Below are 18,061 nucleotides of genomic sequence, written 5' to 3'. Positions count from 1 at the left end.
TTGAGGTTAAATATTTGCGAAATTTGTTGATGATGATACATGCTGCTGCTACAACATTAGATTTGCATAGGAGTAACAGTAATAAATATTAGGAATTTTGAATTTCTAACTTTTACAGTCTAGCGAGTTGGTAAACAAACTAGGGAAATCGACGGCAACAATTTAATTTTGAGGGTTGAATAAATGAAAAAAGGGATTTGTTACAAAACAAAACGGTATTTTCTCGAAATGCGATACGACCTTTATGATTTGTCACCGCGCTGAGGAACAATATGGCCGAGTTCGTCGAGTTTTAAACCAATTTTCAACCAAATTTTTATTGTGTCGTCGAGTCACAGTGTGGAAGAAATGTCGTCGAGTCATAGTGTGGAAGAAAACGAGTCTAAGCAAGTCAAAAATTCCCGCTGCGTGGAAGTTCCCTTTAGCGTTACCTTCACGACATTCTCGGAATTCTACATAATTTAAAAGAAATCCTTCGGTTCTATCTTAAAATTCTATAGAGTTTCGCAGAGTTCTGAGAATTTAATGAGTAGCACGCTGAAATAAAATACATAAAACTCGTCAGTATTTTTCAATGACGCTTTTTAGTTTGACATAGTGGAGCGGAGATTTTGAGCATCCAGCAATGTTTCCATTTCTTAAAAAAAAAATCACTGAAACGAAGCGTAACTAAATGAATGAGATTTATCAAACTGAATCAAATTTATTTTACGTGACAACTACGTCCCACTTGTTGGTTGGGTCAGATCCCTTGACTGTCTGAACCTGACACGGTTGGTTTGAAACGAGATTAAATAGGGAACGCCGACCACCAATAGTTTTTTTTTTCATATTGTTAATCAGTGATGGACAAGAACATCACACAGGAAAAAATCAGATCGAACGGCTGGGCCGTTTCTGAGAACCAGCAGCTGTGTCGTCCACGGCAGGTAGAGTAGCGGTTAATTCTAACTTATATTGGGATTTGTAGCGGGACTAATTTTAAGACTTTTCATTTAAAAAAAATCACATTGGAACATCTGGTTGGGCAGCTGCAGCCCCAAATAGTCGAAAAATCACGATTTTCAATGGACGATATCTTCGAAATGGCCAAACTGTGACCATCTTTCTTTGCTACCGTCGGCGAACTTTGAGCACTGCTGGAACACTTCCAACGTAATTTTTTTAAATCAAAATATGTACAGTTGCTTAGCCCTAAGCGGTTAAAAATCGACTTTAAGAATGTGTAGGCCAAAAATTGGCATTTAAGAGGTAAGGTTTAACAAATGAAAATCTAGATTTTTAATTTAAGTATTTCATTGTTGTTGAATCGCGTGGCTAACTAAAATTCAGAAAAGAAAAATCTAGATTTTAATTTGTTCAACGAAATCACAATCACTTTCAAATTATAAAAAGAAATTATTACTGGTGCTAAGGCTATCGCGCCAAGATAGTCGAGAAACCAGTCCACAAATATTCTAATATGCTTTTTTTTGTACGGTGAAAGAAAATAAATAATTATTCAAGAGATGATATTCCAACGCACTATACAGGTGCGATGGATATCCACGTTCATACGTTTTTGATTGTGGCATGAATAACATAAATTCGATTGAAATGGTACAATCTTCTAGTTCTCCAGAATGTCCAAAATTACTATAAAAATGTCACTTTTTTGGTCACTTAATCAAATACACCATTACTAACATAAAAATTTCCTCTATAGACTCAACCATAGATGTGCTAGTAAAGTTCCGGGTTAAAAATGAAATCAATTATAATAATAACATCAACAATCTATTGCAAAAATGGTCAGTCAAGCGACCTGACCCATTCAAAAGTTGGGACCTGTTTACGATAATATCTCACTTTAAAAGCTGTAAAAGCTGAATGAGAGTAAAAGTTTATCCCGATCCAGTCTAATTCACCCAATTGGATTCTTACTAGGATTTTAATAAGTTGGATAGCATCGGAATGACAATAATTTCTTTTACATTTTTTAAATATTTTCTTCAATGGTTTTCATGGTAAATCTTCTTTTTATTGAAATATAAAACGTTTTTCTCAAAATCGCTCACGGTCTATTCCAGAAATTTCGCACGGTTCTCGCGATTACCTTTGACGACAAGCAATTATGTATGAACATTCAATTTAATTGAATTTTGATTTCATTTCAGATCCAAACTTAATATAATATCCGTTCACTTCGCTACATATTAATATCATTTTCATTAATTTCCTAAAATATCAAAATCGGGCATCCAGACAAATGTTTTCAGGGCTGGAGTTGTCAAATCTATTGTGATTTATTCGTATAACACATAACTGTAAGAAAGCGCGAAAAAAGTTTAATTAAGCAACATCACGATACAAGGAAGTAAGAGAAAAATCTAAACGATTTCGGATCTAAATCAGTACATGATTCCGCTAAAAACTACAGAGAAATCGTTCACCTGTACATCTTCTGATTTTGTAATACACACGATTTTTTGGTATACTCGCGGTCTACGTTTCGATTAAAGACACAGGCTCGAAAGGTTAATTTCCCTCAATAGCGGCCTGTTGCAAGATACAAGACTGAAAACTTAATATTTAAGAATGTATTGCAGATTGTAGTTTTACCTCAATCTTTCGTTTACTACACGAAACTGTCGAATATTTGATCTTGATCAATTGACCTCCCCTATCAACAGTTTTCAGTCCACGTAACCAGGATTTATTCTAATCTGAAAGGGAGTCCATAAATGACTTCAATGTTTTTGCGGATTTTCAAACCCACTCCCTCAATCGTTTTACGATTTTCCTATACCTTTAACATGGCGTGTCACACTTGTCCTCTTGAAGGTGGTCGACATTTATTGACCTTTCACAGACAGCTGTGGCATCTGTTATCGTCAGAAATAATTTTTCATCGATCTGTTGATGAAGTAGTAGAATTGACATAAATTACTGATTATCTACCGTTTATACATTGAATTTGATGTAGAAGCAACATTAAGTACGGACCTGAATGTGTGCTGTATTTCCCACGGAGAATTATTTCCGCATGTAGATGTTTTTTGTTTTTAATCCTTTTCGGTATAGTTATCGATTTACCGTATCACTAATTTTATTGTCATGGCAAGGGATTAAATTTAAAATTTTACACGTTGGATCTAAATTAATTATAAAAGCAATCAGTTATTGTTTTACCATATAAAATGATATCGTAGCAAAAGATGAACATTTTATCAACAAAAAAAAGGCGTAAAAAGAGAGCTGCTGGACGACGATGATTGCATGAACGAACGTGTAAGACATATACAGAGATAGCGACAGTAACCCTTTTCACAATTTTGTGTATATTATATATAAAAGCTTAATACATATTTTGGTCTCAGAGTTATAATGAAAATTTCACCATTAAATACTCCGAATCGGAAAGGAAAATCCTGGCTTTTATCTGTGATACCCATCAGAAGTACTGTTCTATGTTCTATCTATTTCGAATGTCCTTACATTTCCTATTGTGTTTTCTCATTCTGTTCATTCAAATGTAAAGGGAGACAGAGCCTCAAGGAGACTGTTCAAGCTGGAAACGGACTAGTAACTGAAATTGTCCAGATCGATAACTATGCTTTCACAGCAACATAATTTTTTTGACAATTGATTGTGTTGAGAGTTAAGTATAATGTAATAACAACTCAGATAGAAATGTAGAAATGCATGGAGCATATAGGAAGTAACAACACACTTCATGTTGATGAGATCGTAGTCGACAGCTGCCAAATAGAACACCATTTTGTATTAACAGTTACAGTTTAATCTATTTAGAGTAACAATAACTGAAATTAGCTTAGAAACTCTGCTGCTCTTTACTTAGATACCACAAATTTCTAACCCACAAAATCCACTGCCTCATATGTAAATAAACATTGTTAGGTATTTTGTACATGCCATGTACCAACGCACTGCTTCAAATATTTCTTATGTTCATGCTAGGAGCAGTGCATTGCATGTACTCTTTTTGTACATGACACGCATACATTGATTCGTGTAACAGGTGATACGTAACAGACGGTTCTGCTAGTAGCAGAATCTGCTACTGATGTTTCAATCTATTATTGGATGGATTGTATTTGTGGAATTTGACGAACGGTTATAACATGAAAAAATTTCTAAGTAATTTTTGTTAGTACCAGTCATGCTTGAAGTGCGTTGGTAGTAAAAATACCGTATCGGAAGCGACCTAAACTAATCGGAAAACAGATTTTGCACACAAATATTGGCATAGTTGTGTAGGTCGTGCCCGGAGTATGAAACACACATCCATTGGTTTGACGCCCATTGTGTCCATTCTAAAAGTTTCAAATTGTTGGCTAGTTTTATCAAACGGAAAATACTTAAAGACGTACCTCAATTTGTAGGTGCCCGCTTCATATACAACTTCATCCAAATATTTAGACGTTTTTACGATTGAAGAATCCATCACTTCATGGTAAATGTGGTAAGCCGGTACAACAAATGATTTCATTGTTCACTTAAAAATGAACCAGAAAATGTATTTAAAGCAAAAAAAAAATGGAAAAATGTTTTACTTCCGCTTGAAAAACAAGACACAAAATGCTTGAATATTTACCCATATACATACTACTGCTAGCTAATGCTACAAGGGTTATGTTAATACTCTGTTTGTCTTTTAAACTTAAACTTGAAACTGAATAATATTGAGTTAGGTTAAGCTGATAATCATATAAATATTGAATATAATACAACAAAGAGCTGAAGCAGTCTTAGAATACTATACAAGAGGGAATAATAATATGTGTAATAATTCAGACAGATAACCTGACCGCACAATTTAAAATCCCTGACTACATTCTCCAACAATAGATACAGATTACAAGAAGAAATGGACTAAAAATTATTGTTCCTTGAGTTTCGATGTATAAATATACCTAATCGCAGTGAATTTGCTGGTCTATGTTTTCGGTAGTTTTGCATATAAATGCCACAAATAACACATCGCATATGTTAACTGCATTGGGTGTGAATCAAATTAATTGGTAACGTAAGTGTTATTAGACGGCAACGTATTTCATTGCAAACAGTATCAATTTACTGAAGCTAATGATCTGGACGCATGCAAAGGCTTTAGGTTTGAACAAATCGTTTCGAAGAAACTTAACGAAGTGTTTGCTTCGAGGCTTGTTTTGATTTTTAAATTTTATTATCGTAGATGAAGCATAGTAAGTCGATATCAGTCTGAGTGAATTTGAGAGCAGAATATGCTAGCACTTATGATGAAAGACGTATATTACGCAAATAAAGGTTTCTCCATTTCCAACTGCTAAAGTCGTACAATTTGAATTACACAAATAAACCTTCAACTTATTCTTGCGCCAGTGAGTGTTTGAATTTCATGATTTCCTCGAGAGGGGGATTTATCACTTCAATATTAGAGTTGCTGAGAATCGGGGTGGCCTGTGCTTTTATTAAATTCAACCCTAAATCGAAACAGGTTGCATTCAGCAGCCCTACTAACTGGTGTGTGTGCTATCGATATGTACCTGAAATCATCAAAAACATTTCTCTACACATTGAATATATTTGAGCTGTCTGGAACACTCGAAAAAAATGAAACAAAATCTTATATGGTACAAGTCAGTTGAGTCAAGCAATGTTTAAAATTCACTCTGACAAACAATAACTGTGGGACTATTCACTATTTATAAATGAAGTCATCATTGTTGTACTCAACGCACTTCGAGCATGAGTAGTACTTTAAATAGGGGTACTGAAACTTGACAGTAAGTCACACAACTGTACAACACTGTAAAAATATTTTCATGTAAAATATAGTACTTTCTGCAGCTGACCACTATTATCCTTTTGCTTGCAGTGCGTTGTTGTACTGTATTTTCAATCAGCTCAGCTCTTGCGCTAATTTTTTTTACAGAATTTTCGACACTTCTAAAATATTGACGGTTATATTGCCAATATAAAGTGTGGGCGAAAATAAGGGAAAACTGCAGGGAAGAAAGTAATGACGAGACTTTACGTACGAACAGCTGCAGTATGACATTTATTATTCCTAATTCCAAAGTCTTTAACTTTCTAAGTCAAAAAGCAATTCGTTCAAACAAAATAAAAGTTTTACAGGTTGTTAGAGATGAAGATCAAACTAGTTTAAAGTCAATTTTATTGTCAACTTGAACTCCATGGTCTATTTCGAAGAACCATATAGCACAACGCTACCACATACATTGATAGTAACTAAAGTGATTTTTAGTGCTGCTTTGTCCACGTAATAAATCCCACTTTCGTATCTGTTACTACTATTCCTCCCGTTTCTCTGATGTCTCTAATTTCGTATATAAGATAAGTGACAAATGAGAGAAAACAGAGAAACCAAGAGCAGCTTAGTTACGAAAGTGACATCTTTTACGTGCCCAAATCAGTAATTTATTTCGCATCAAACACCTGGTCTTACTTTTAGATTGTACGACTATTTCTCGGCGTACATTAAGTCTACTACAAAGTATGTCTTCAGACAACGTATTAGCCAAACTTTTCAAACAGTTTTCACGACGTTCATCTTTGTAGCTCAGACTCATATTATAGTCCTATAATTCAGTTCCACTCTATTACCGTGTTCGAATCATTTCTAAATTTAATAAATCTCTCAATTCATGTAAGAAAAACATTTCATTTAAAAGAAAAATGTCCTTGGTATTCTTGACATAGCTCATCAGTCTTTGTTGACATTTAACTCACCATTAGATACAGTTTTTGTGAAAAAAAAATTTCGTCTCTCAATCTCTCTCTCTCTCTGGAAATTTCAAAATTCTCAATGTAATATGCCAAACGGAACAGAAATCAAAAAATTTTCCACTTTATTTTTCTATCAAAGCAATAAAATATAATCCTCTACATGAAGTGAAAAATCTTTTCCAAATTCCATTAAATCATTTCTAGATGATTGCCTTTCAGTTAATCGCCTTTTTTTATTTTCATCTCCTCTCTCTCGTTTACCAGACATAAGATTATATATATATCTGATTTCTTAACAAAATTTATAAGTCTTTAAAGTAAAAGAATGTTGATGCCATCTTAATCGATTTTCTTTACTTCACACGAAATATTTTTTTTCCTCTCTAAAAAAAGCAGATACGCGGAGTTACAATATTCTCGAGCAGAAAATACTGTAGGTGAACGAATGGATACGGCCAATTCGCTCCATTTTCTTTTCGTTCTTTTTTAACGTATACTTACGAAATATATATATACGTCATTCTAATATCGTTCTTTTTCAGAACTTCCCTCCTCTTCAGTCACACAAAAATTATGAAACCCTGTAAAAATATTGTATGTACCTTCACAATAGTCCAGAGACACCCTCCCCTTCTGAGCGTGACATGTGATATTAATGTTCCCTAGATCGTAGTATTGTAAAGTTGAACTGTCGATCGAGGTAACGTCTTTATCTTCCTCGCTCCTGAAACACTTGACAGAAACATTATAAACTTTCGGTCAATGTTTTAGCTTGATCAACATGGTTTTCTTTATAACCAAACGTACGCTTCGACTGGGAGGTGTACACTTAACTTTATCGTAAATTTCACCAGTATATGTCATAGTGTTTGTTGACTTTGACTTCATCTGCTCCTCATCAAAAAGCGACAATTTACCTGTTCGATAAATTGTTCAGTCTAAGTCGTGTGTGAACGTAATTGTTTCATGGCTTGAGACTGTTACAAACTAAACTGTTTGATAATTTTCAAACATGGATAAAAAAAAAACTTTCATCAAAAGGCAAAAGTCTGTTCTGCATTTGTAAGTTTAACACGGCGCAAAAAGTTTGTGCTACGGAAAATCATCCAGAGACATGATACTCATATGAATTTGCTTATTATGTATTTGCTAGTGAGGTTTCACTTAGATAAATGTAAAATTCTTTCGTTAAAGACATTTTTTTTGGTAAGATGCTGATGCCACTGCTAGACTGCCACCGATGTTAGTGGTGTGTCTGTATATATATATATATATATGTCTTAAGTCTTATATTGAAAAATCGATTTTAGACATTTTCCAATTATCTTTATAGGTGCTTTAGTCGTATGATGTGAGAATGTTCGTATGTACTTAATCTGGCTTTAACGACCATCATTTAGATTAAGTTGGATTATTTTACTTTAATAAATTAGGTGAATTTTGTTTTGTTCAACCACCCCCCTTTACCCAAACCCATACATACATCTATTAATGCGATGGAAATATGATTCTTATTATTATTAGGAACTAACAACATATGCCAATGATAAACATAATTTACAAGATAATTTACTATCATCACATCTATAGTGTCGCGTTAAAACCCGCTCTCATGTATTATTTGAAAGTATTTTCATTTAATTATACAAATTTCGTTTCGTATTACACACATAAACTACATAAACGTACAACGTAAATTTGAGATCTTCACATGTTTTAAAATAACACCAATTTATACCTTTAACTAAATACGAAAAGCATGAACATCTAAAGTATTTTACATGTTAAAGGGTAACGAAGCCCTTAATTATTCAAAAATGAAGACATTTTAATGGAAATTGGCCTAGATAGATGTTATAATGTGTATGTTATTGGTTGGCGTGTGTTTGAAATTCGAACGTGATTATAATCACGATGTTAGAATATTTTATTATGTTCATGTTTGACTTGTGGGTTTGCAAAGTGATGACTATACCCTCATCGAGTGAATGTAAAGTTTGCCATATCTGGGATTGGTCGATTTTTATGTGTGGTTAAGAAAATGATCCGGTTTTAAGAATGGGACGATGACAGACATTTGGTGTAATTTGTAACACCTTCAGGCGTCGTATGTATGTGGCTGTTTTACCACTCGACAATGTTTGAAAAGATAATCGAGCATTGTCGGTTTTTATTTTCAACGAGATTCCTGTGAATTATATTACACTATCTAGGTGGAAATGATGCTGTTATCCAACCTAGGTCTTAGTGTATTCGTCGAGGTGACAAGTCGGTCCAAGTCAGAGCCTATTTTATGGAATTTAATTTCTAAAATTTCACAAAAATTCTGAATTTGGGTTTCTGTTCAGTTTAGCTCAGTTTAATGTAAAGTTATGGAAAAATTTGCGAATTCTTGAGGCTTAAATTTCACTAAAATAGTTTAAGTAAATATTCGAGAGACTAATAGGACATAAAAGAAGATTTACAATTGGATCAGAGTGTGAAAGCAAAGCGAAACAGAAACATTTATTCACCTTCGATGTCTTAATCACGATGCGAAAGATAGACGAAAACGGATGTTATCATATAAACTTAACTGTCGCAGTTTAGCATCCATCCTGACATAACTTTTCATTTGTAACTTCATTGTCCTTTCTCACTCTGTCGACAGTGGTATCACCAGGTTTTGTTTTAATACTTTTTAAAAAAATTTCCGTCCCAAAAAGAAGCTTCTACTCACATAGAGTCCTAAATCTCAGAGTGTCTGTCTGATGGATCCGTTGACTTTTTAGGATGGCTTTCAAGGTATATATAAGGACATAGAACTGCTTCTAGCACGAACACTAATTTTCCAACGTCAAAAAGCCTCCAAATTTTCAAATATGTATTCGTGTACGATTACATGTGTTTTTATCAAGAAATCATTAGTGTGAATAAAAACACACAACATACGACCCCCATCTTTACGAGAAAATGGAAGGCCTATTTTGATTGCATAAGTCTCCGAATATTTCTTATGTTCATGCTAGAAGCAGAGCTGTGATAAAAACCCTGGTATTTACATTTTGTCTTTGTTGGCATAGTTTAAAAATATTTTGTAAAGTTCTAAAATTCAGTGGGTCAAATTTTATAAACGACTACATAAGCGGCTATATATTTCTTTGCTATATCAATTAGAAACTTTCTAAGTATAATTTTAACGAAGATGATTATAGTAAAATCCAATATGGCGGCTGTCGGCCGTTTAGTTAGAGATCTGAAAACAGTAACGCCGGTTCATTAACCTTCTAATAAATTTTTAAAAAAATATGAAAATCGGATAATTGCGATGTGAAAATTTGCAGATTAAGATCAGATTACTTTCAAATGAATCTGATCATAATCTGAAAATTTAAGAGCGTGTTTTTTCAGATTCAGTGCAGGTCAGAGCAATCTGATTCCTAACAACGACAAAAATTTTTTTAAAGATAAACAATTGGTTATAAAGTAACGGAGCTTTCAACGTCCTCCTTTCTTATATCAATATTTTTGTAGGTATAGAGTAGAGGACTTGCGTCATCCTCTCCTCTTTTAAGAGATTTTCGTCTGCTTATTAACAACAAATATTACTAAAGGAATACAAAGTAAAGTTCCATTAAATGTCATTTCAAAAACAATTCTCCTTCACCATAACTGAAACTTTTTCAACATGTCAGACTCAAAACATCTTGCCTCTGGCGTTTTTTTTTCTTCTTATACTTAAGCCAGCAGCTTATATTATGAAGCATTATGCGTTCAACTCTAAAATCGAAGTATTTATAAAGTTGCAATATAAATTGGTTGCTTCTGAGTTCCGACAGTGACTTCCTTGTCTTTTAATAAACCGTCATCCTATTTTTACGCTGAGAATATCTGTAAAGCAAGAAAATAGTTATTCGTGCAATAAATCGGGTTGTTTTTGTCGCCAGATGTGAAGACTTTCGCTTGTTTGATAACCATATTGTAACAAAAAAGAAACTATTTCATGCTACATACGATATAATTTTATCACTAGTGACAAAAGTTATATGAAAATACTTTTTTGTCACCAGTAATAGAAAGTACACCGACATATGAAATGACACATGATCCTGCACATGATACAATTTGCGACGGAATCCCATAAAATAGCTATTTGCTCAACTCGAAAACTGAAAGCTACATTGCTTTTTTTTTAAGAAAAAAGTTGTATGCAAAAAAGTGACGCCACAAAAAATTTCATTTGCCCTTACAATATTGGGGTCACTACAGTCCGATTTTTAGGTCTTTTTTCCATAGGAAAAAAGACCTATTGTGGGCACTTCATCTGTTCGTCCGTCCGTCTGTGTCACAAATCAAATGTGATTGATAAAAGTTAGGATTGCAATGCTATGAGCAAACCAACACCAGGCAAATCAATTATTAATTGTTATCTGGTAACCGATCGCTCATACACAAAGTGGTAGTTGACCACCAAACTAATACGGATGTTGTAGAGATGTTTACTGTTTGGGAGCTGCACACCTACTGATAAAAAAAGGCGGCTCGCTTGCCTATTTATAATTCGAAAATTTGGTAGTTGAATACCAAAGTGGTACTTGAATGAGTACCAAGCTAGTAGTAAACAGAAATTTTAAAAAATATGAAAAAAGACCTCAAGTCTATTCTTGTTATATTTGCTAGTGATCTAAGTTTTTGAAGGTCGACTTTCAGAGAAAATTGGCAATTTGATTGTAAAATTATTTCGACAGAGAATTCTAACAAAAAAATCGGTGGTCTGTCTTCATTCAAGCCCCAAAGAATCGATCGCCCAATGCATATAAACTATTCCCTCCGCGCCGTTACCGATTTTTCCCCTTTAATTTTAGTGACAAACAACATCTATTGGATGATGCATTTTTATTACCCAGAAAAAAGTGCAAAAAATTGTTAAACATTATCATTATGGATGCCATTTTTGGCCAGTTAATTTTAAAATTATTATTTGCCTTTGACAATTTAATTAATCTAATTAAAAACACAATTTTCACATTTTTTGTGCTCCATTTATATAATTAAAGTTCATTTCTCTGCGATATAAATTTTCTACGACCTAACAGCAATGATAAACAAATTTTGCGCTGTGTGTTTGTGTGGAGACAGTAGCAAAGTTGACACTTAACTTTTTTTTTTAAATCAATAAAATTCAAACAACACATAATTTCGAATCTGCGTTTATAAAAAGCTTTCCGAAAGAAATTAAAACAAAAAAAATTCAAAAATTCCATAGAAACTAAAGAAATTCAAATTAGCCAACAACAACGACCTCGGAATGGGAAAACATTTCTGAAACGAAAAACTTCTTGATTAAACCCATCGACTTCAAAGAAAATGTAAATGAAGCTTTAAAAACAAGTTTTTTTTTGCTCTGTTCTTCTTTTTCATTAGTTGAAACAAGGAATCTTTGGCGTAAGATACGGAAATATAGCTAAACATATCTGGTGTACACAACTCTATGGAAGCCAAACAATGAGCCACAGCAAAGTGAAAATAAATATTTTTTTTTTTGAATTTAATTTTTTAATTGGTTTTGTTCAGAGATACCATAAAGGAAAGGACACCCATATAAAAACGAAATTAATTTTTTTTTGCTCCCTGTTCCATGTACGGAACATGTAGATATATATATATATATATACAATACAATGCTTGAATGTTCAAACAATTCCCAATATAGCCTTAACAATGTCAGAACATGAGACGGAAATGAGAAAAATAGTTTTTATTTATTTCGTTTTAATTAAAAGTAGACAATCGGATCAGAGGGTACACAAGGAACTCATTGTTAGATTGGACGAAACATTATATCGTTTCGAATTGATATGTATTTTCTCTCGTATTGTGTTTGATGATGGACAATGTTCAATACAAAACAAGAATTTAAAAAAACAACTACACAACGAACCAAACACAGGAAAGAGGAAAGGGTTTAACACCAAAAGCTTAAATTTACCTCGAAATGTTTCGATATTGAAAACAGCACCTCTGCTCTACGAATACATGAAGTGGAATGATTTTTGCTTATATTTTTTATATTTATGATCGAATATACTATATACCAACAATTTATGCACGGTACATTCAAATCGATTTGAATAAAAAAAAAATTAACCGCATACCAAGTGACGGTGAACATTTACTGAAATTTACAGTGCATTAAGCAAATTTACAGTGTTGAACTGAACAGTTCTATCGACAGGTCGAACGTTAACATCGATTCACACACAAATGGAAGGTGCTTGTGATTTTAGTTATCGGTGATAATATTTGTTTTATTATTCGATTAAGCTGGTAACTTTTCACTGTGATAAACTAGGCCACATCTTTTGGGTGGGTCAGGTCCCTTGACTGACTGACTGATATTTTCTCAATAGATTTTTGTATGCGTAACAAAAATATCATAGATTGATCTTGCTCAAAGCAGATCTTTTTCTTATTTTGTGAGGACGTATTTCTTACCTACTGAAAATTGTCCCCATTTTCTCATAAATAAGGTATACAACTCGTTGATTTTTGTTTCTAGCATAGACAGCACGAAATCACACATCAAAGTCTTTTCGGAATATATGACAGATTATTACACCAATACTTACCATTAATGAACTTAAAACCAAAGTAATTTCATAAAAAAGTTTTGTGAAAGCTGTCGAAAATTACTCCGTATGATAAGGAGACTATTATAGATAGACAATCTGGAATCTATTGAGAATTACGCGAGTTATCGTTTTATCAAGCGACGAGACGAAAATTCTTTTGGGAATATCTCAGAGATCTCCCACCCGTTATAGCCCATCTTCGAACTAACCTTCAAGAATATAATTCCCGGTCGAATGATGTTTTTTTTTTTTTTTTGGAAATCCATTCAGAATTACTCGAGATATTGTGTTATCAAGCGACAAGACAAAAATTCTTTTGGGAATATCTCAGAGATCTCCCGTCCGTTATAGCCCATCTTCGAACTTAACCTCAGGAATTTAAGTTTTTGGAAATCCGTTGAGGCTACGGAAAGTTATCGTGTTTTCTAGGAATGAACAAAATGTGACCAACATTTTCTGCACTTAAGAGTCAATTTGTCAAAACTTCGAACAATTTAAAAATAAGCCATCGGCTATTTTTGGAGGTATACAGTAATTGAATCAGGGGACCCTCCTGAGTCATTTGCAACAAAAAAATCGTCGAAGTAATTATGTTTTCACGTCAGAAATCATGAAAAAATGGTCTGCACTAGGGTGACCAAATTAGTTTTTGTTGCATATCACCGACAATACGTAACACATTTATCTGAAATTGTGGTCATTGGTCATTGAGGACGCATACGTGGGCTGCAAAAAAAATTCGAAATTTTTCGTGTATGTGGTGCAGCAAGTGTATTAGGGGAAAAAAATTACAACTTGTGGAGTGTTTAAAAAAAACTACAATGATAGACTTGGAAGATATGGGTGTCGTTGGGTAGGTAGTGACCTCTACTATCCATGACACCATAAACCTACCGCGCGGCACGACTTTCGTTGAGCTTAAATTTCGCGTCTATTTTAATTTTTCTGACGTATAAGACAATTTTAAGTCAGGGTATCATAATGTGACAAACATTTTAGAGTTTTTATCATCCGTAAGACCCATAACTCTCAGTCAACTGAATAACTCGATTTTTGTTCTTTTTGTTGTTTTCTCATTTATTTTTATTTTTTTAAATTTCAAAATGTAATTGGAAATGTGTGTCCGTTTCAACCGGAAAAATAAATATGTTATTAAACGACGGTCATTTTGAATTAATAAATGGATTAAATAATACTCTCAGTGTCCCCTTGCCACCCATAAACCCTAACCATTATTATAATTTTCCGAACCCTTTCAGCCGTGATAATGTAATACTACATACGTCACTAGATCCTTTATAACACATACTGTGCTTGCTGCTGTTATATGATGATAGAACCGTACATGTCTAAATAAACACACATGACATAACATATTATTACAATTACAACAGAAATGACCTGCAAGTTATATGTACCCAATTATTATTGATAAGCAGCCGGAGATAGTGTAAGTTGGATTCATCTATCGAGTTGTGTTTATTGTCTAGACCTGTTCAGTATTTCAGAATTGAAATGTTTCCAAATTATGGATTTTGTTATTTATTTATTCAACAACATGCTTCAGATACGTATAAAGGCGTCATAATCGGCGTGCAGCAATACTGGAAAAAATCTTTAGATTGGCATGTTGGTAAATAATGTGAAAGACGAGTTATTTGAAAGGGATCTGGGTGGCATCACTGAGGCAAATTTAAGTAAACGAATGTCAGTGATGGCAGCCATGTCCCTTTCGAATGACCACACCGGACAATTGATGGAAATAGTGATGTCTTTTGTTGATCCGAGGCCAAGTTTATACGACTCTTCAACTGAGTAGTCAGGCCTAGTAAGATTCAGAATCAAAGTCCTAGGTGACAAGTGAGACTAACTTAACCTGAACCTGTTATAGATGTATTTAGACCTGATAATGGAAATGAGCGACGAGATCTGGTGTTGATGATGATGAAATGATTAAGCCTTAAATTTTTCATCAACGAATTTATTCATATTCGACAGCTCTACAGCTCTACAGCTCTACAAAATAACTATTTGATTGACAATGGGTTAATAAAATGTGGATGCATATACACTAAACAATATTATAACAAAGCATATAAATTACTATGACACTATCAGAGGCAAAGTGGTTGATGTTTTGGCATTGACGTTACTCCCACATAACCAATATGTTGATTGTCATTCGTGGTTTAGTAAAATGTTGTGTTTAATTTTGGGAACCTACCATTAACACTGATGAAACAGTCCCTCGACTGCATGAATATGATAATTGGCACCATCTCATTTAGAAGTATTATACAGACGAGTATGTTGTTGTTGCGTCAATGGTTGATTATATTTTGTGTATTTTGCATTTAGATATTCAAATGGTAAATCAATAAAATAGTTATGATGCAAATTAATCGGATCGGACGGACACGATGTAATTATATTGACATTTATGCGGACCATTGTCAGAAATTGATACTCCCCTAGCACGTTTCGTGCGACCAAGATTCGCATAACAACATGTTTATGTATCCATATAAAAATTCACAGGTTTCTGGATGTTTGATTATGACTTAGTTGGATCGCGTGATCAATAGCGATCGATAAAATCAAACACGATTTTAAAAATAAAGTAGTTACCGTTTTGCTGGAAAAATCAGACTACCTGTCAATACACATCAAGTTTTAAGAGAATTAAATTACCTACAATTCACGCAGTTATTCGACTTATTCATGAAGTGCACTTCTAAGTATACAGTATTGAAAATTGGATTTTTCATGCTTCGGGGCCGAAAATGAGGGCAATTTTTCGAATTTTCTCGGGTTTCCGGCCCTCTGCATGAAAACTCACATGTGCACCTGTTTGGGACGGTTGATTTAAGGCACTTTCGCTTGTAAGTCTCACTTCGTTCGGCCTACAATCCGCGAAATTGCCTAAAATCAATCGTCCAAAACAGGTACACAAATGACTATTTGATCTTCTTAAATCAGTTAATTAATTTAATTCCCTATTCGTACAATGTGTGTAAAGGTGACCCTTCTGAGTTCATCCGTCGACAAGTTGTGTAAGGAAAACGTTTGGTTTGATCCTAATGAATATATTCTTCTGACAAAGTGTCGCTAAGCATTTTGTTCGACCTTGATACTATTTTCATCAGAATTAGCGAATAGGGAAGAGAAGATAAGACATTGTGCGAATTATTGTAAACCAAAAACAAAAACGAACGTACAGGCTACTGAGGCACAAGAAACGGGAAGACCTTATCAAAGAAATCGAAACTTTGAAAGCGCATAACAGGCACGGAGATGTTCGTGAATTCTTCAGGTCGGTGAAAAAGAGTCGAAACGGTTTCAAACCGACTTCAACGAAAATTCAGGATGAAAATGGTGAATTATTGAGCGATAACTTAACGAAATTGAAACGGTGGACGGAGTACTTCAAGAACCTGCTAAATCGGCCCGAATTAGTTCAGCAAACACATTGTTCATATCAAGCTCCGGGTGAGGACAACATACCAATAGAATTGATCAAAGCAGCCGGAGAACCTTTATGGAGGAGGCTTTATCAAATGGTGCTAGTGGTATGAGGAGGTCATGCCGGAACAATGTAAGACAGGAGTTATGATACCGATACACAAAAAGGGGAGCAAGCTGATTTGTCACAATTTCCGAGGCATTTGCCTTCTGAACTCGGCGTATACTCGGTACTCGGCGGAGTACCAGGGCGGATTTCGAGAAGGAAGATCGGCCATTGACCAAATATTCACCATAAAACTGATAATGGAGAAAGCATACGAATTTAATATCACGATTCATCAGCTCTTTGTGGATATTAAACAGGCGTATGATTCGCTAGACATAAATGCTTTCTTCAATATCTTGGAGGAGTTCGGGATACCAATAAAACTAATAAGACTTGCAAAGGCGACATTGACGGATACGAAGTGCAGGATATTGATTAAGAACATGCTATCTGACCCCTTCTCCATCGATACCGGATTCAAACAGGGCGACCGCTTATCTACTCATTTCTTCGACTTGGCATTAGAAAAAGTAGCTAAAGCACTGTCAATTTTTAACACATCCAAACAATTATTGGTTTTTGCGTCTTTCGGCCTTTGCGGATGACACGGACCTCTTGGGTAGAGGCACAATCAAGGTGAAAGAAAGTCTGGTGGAAATGGACGAGGCGGCAAAGAAAGTTGGATTGGTTATTGACGAAGACAAAACCAAATACCTCGTACTAGATAGGAGTCAGGGATCCAGAATTGGACAAAACATGACCATGAATGAGTACAATTTTGAGGTTGTCCAATCTTTCAAATATCTTGGTTCCACTGTCAACGTTGCTAACGATCTGGATGAAGAACTTAAAACCCGAACGGTGCAAGCTAGTAGGTTTTTTTATGCATTGAAACACCTCTTCAGAAGCAATCTACTAGATATTACCACGAAGTATCGGCTATACTAAACTCTGGTTAGGAGTGTTGCCACTTATGCCTGCGAAACCTGGACTTTAACAGTAAATCAAGAAAACAGGCTGAGGTGTTCCGAAAGAAAAATTTAACGCTCTATCTGTCGACCAGTCAAAGTGACGAATCAGAACAAATAGCGAGCTCATGGAAATTTTTGGTGCCGAAAACATTGTTAGTGTCATCAAAGCGGCACGACTAAGATGGGCGGGTCACGTGATCAAAGAGCAATGAAAGTTTAACGTTTCGTCCCTGAGT

The 18,061-nt window shown here is 34.4% G+C and overlaps 1 long non-coding RNA gene across 1 annotated transcript; it reads right to left on the bottom strand.

Annotated features, from left to right (window-relative positions):
• Positions 1 to 30: 30 nt before the first annotated feature.
• On the bottom strand, positions 31 to 17,731 carry LOC119068137. The gene is made up of 3 exons (XR_005086094.1): positions 17,557 to 17,731; positions 8,937 to 8,941; positions 31 to 42 (listed from the first exon to the last, which is right to left on the bottom strand). It is a non-coding gene; the product is annotated as an uncharacterized LOC119068137 (long non-coding RNA).
• Positions 17,732 to 18,061: the final 330 nt, after the last annotated feature.

This window comes from Bradysia coprophila, assembly GCF_014529535.1.
Source record: "Bradysia coprophila strain Holo2 chromosome X unlocalized genomic scaffold, BU_Bcop_v1 contig_173, whole genome shotgun sequence".
Taxonomy (NCBI): Eukaryota; Metazoa; Arthropoda; class Insecta; order Diptera; family Sciaridae; genus Bradysia; species Bradysia coprophila.
The sequence above is the reverse complement of the archived record's forward strand: the minus strand, read 5'-3'. Positions and strand labels throughout refer to the sequence as shown.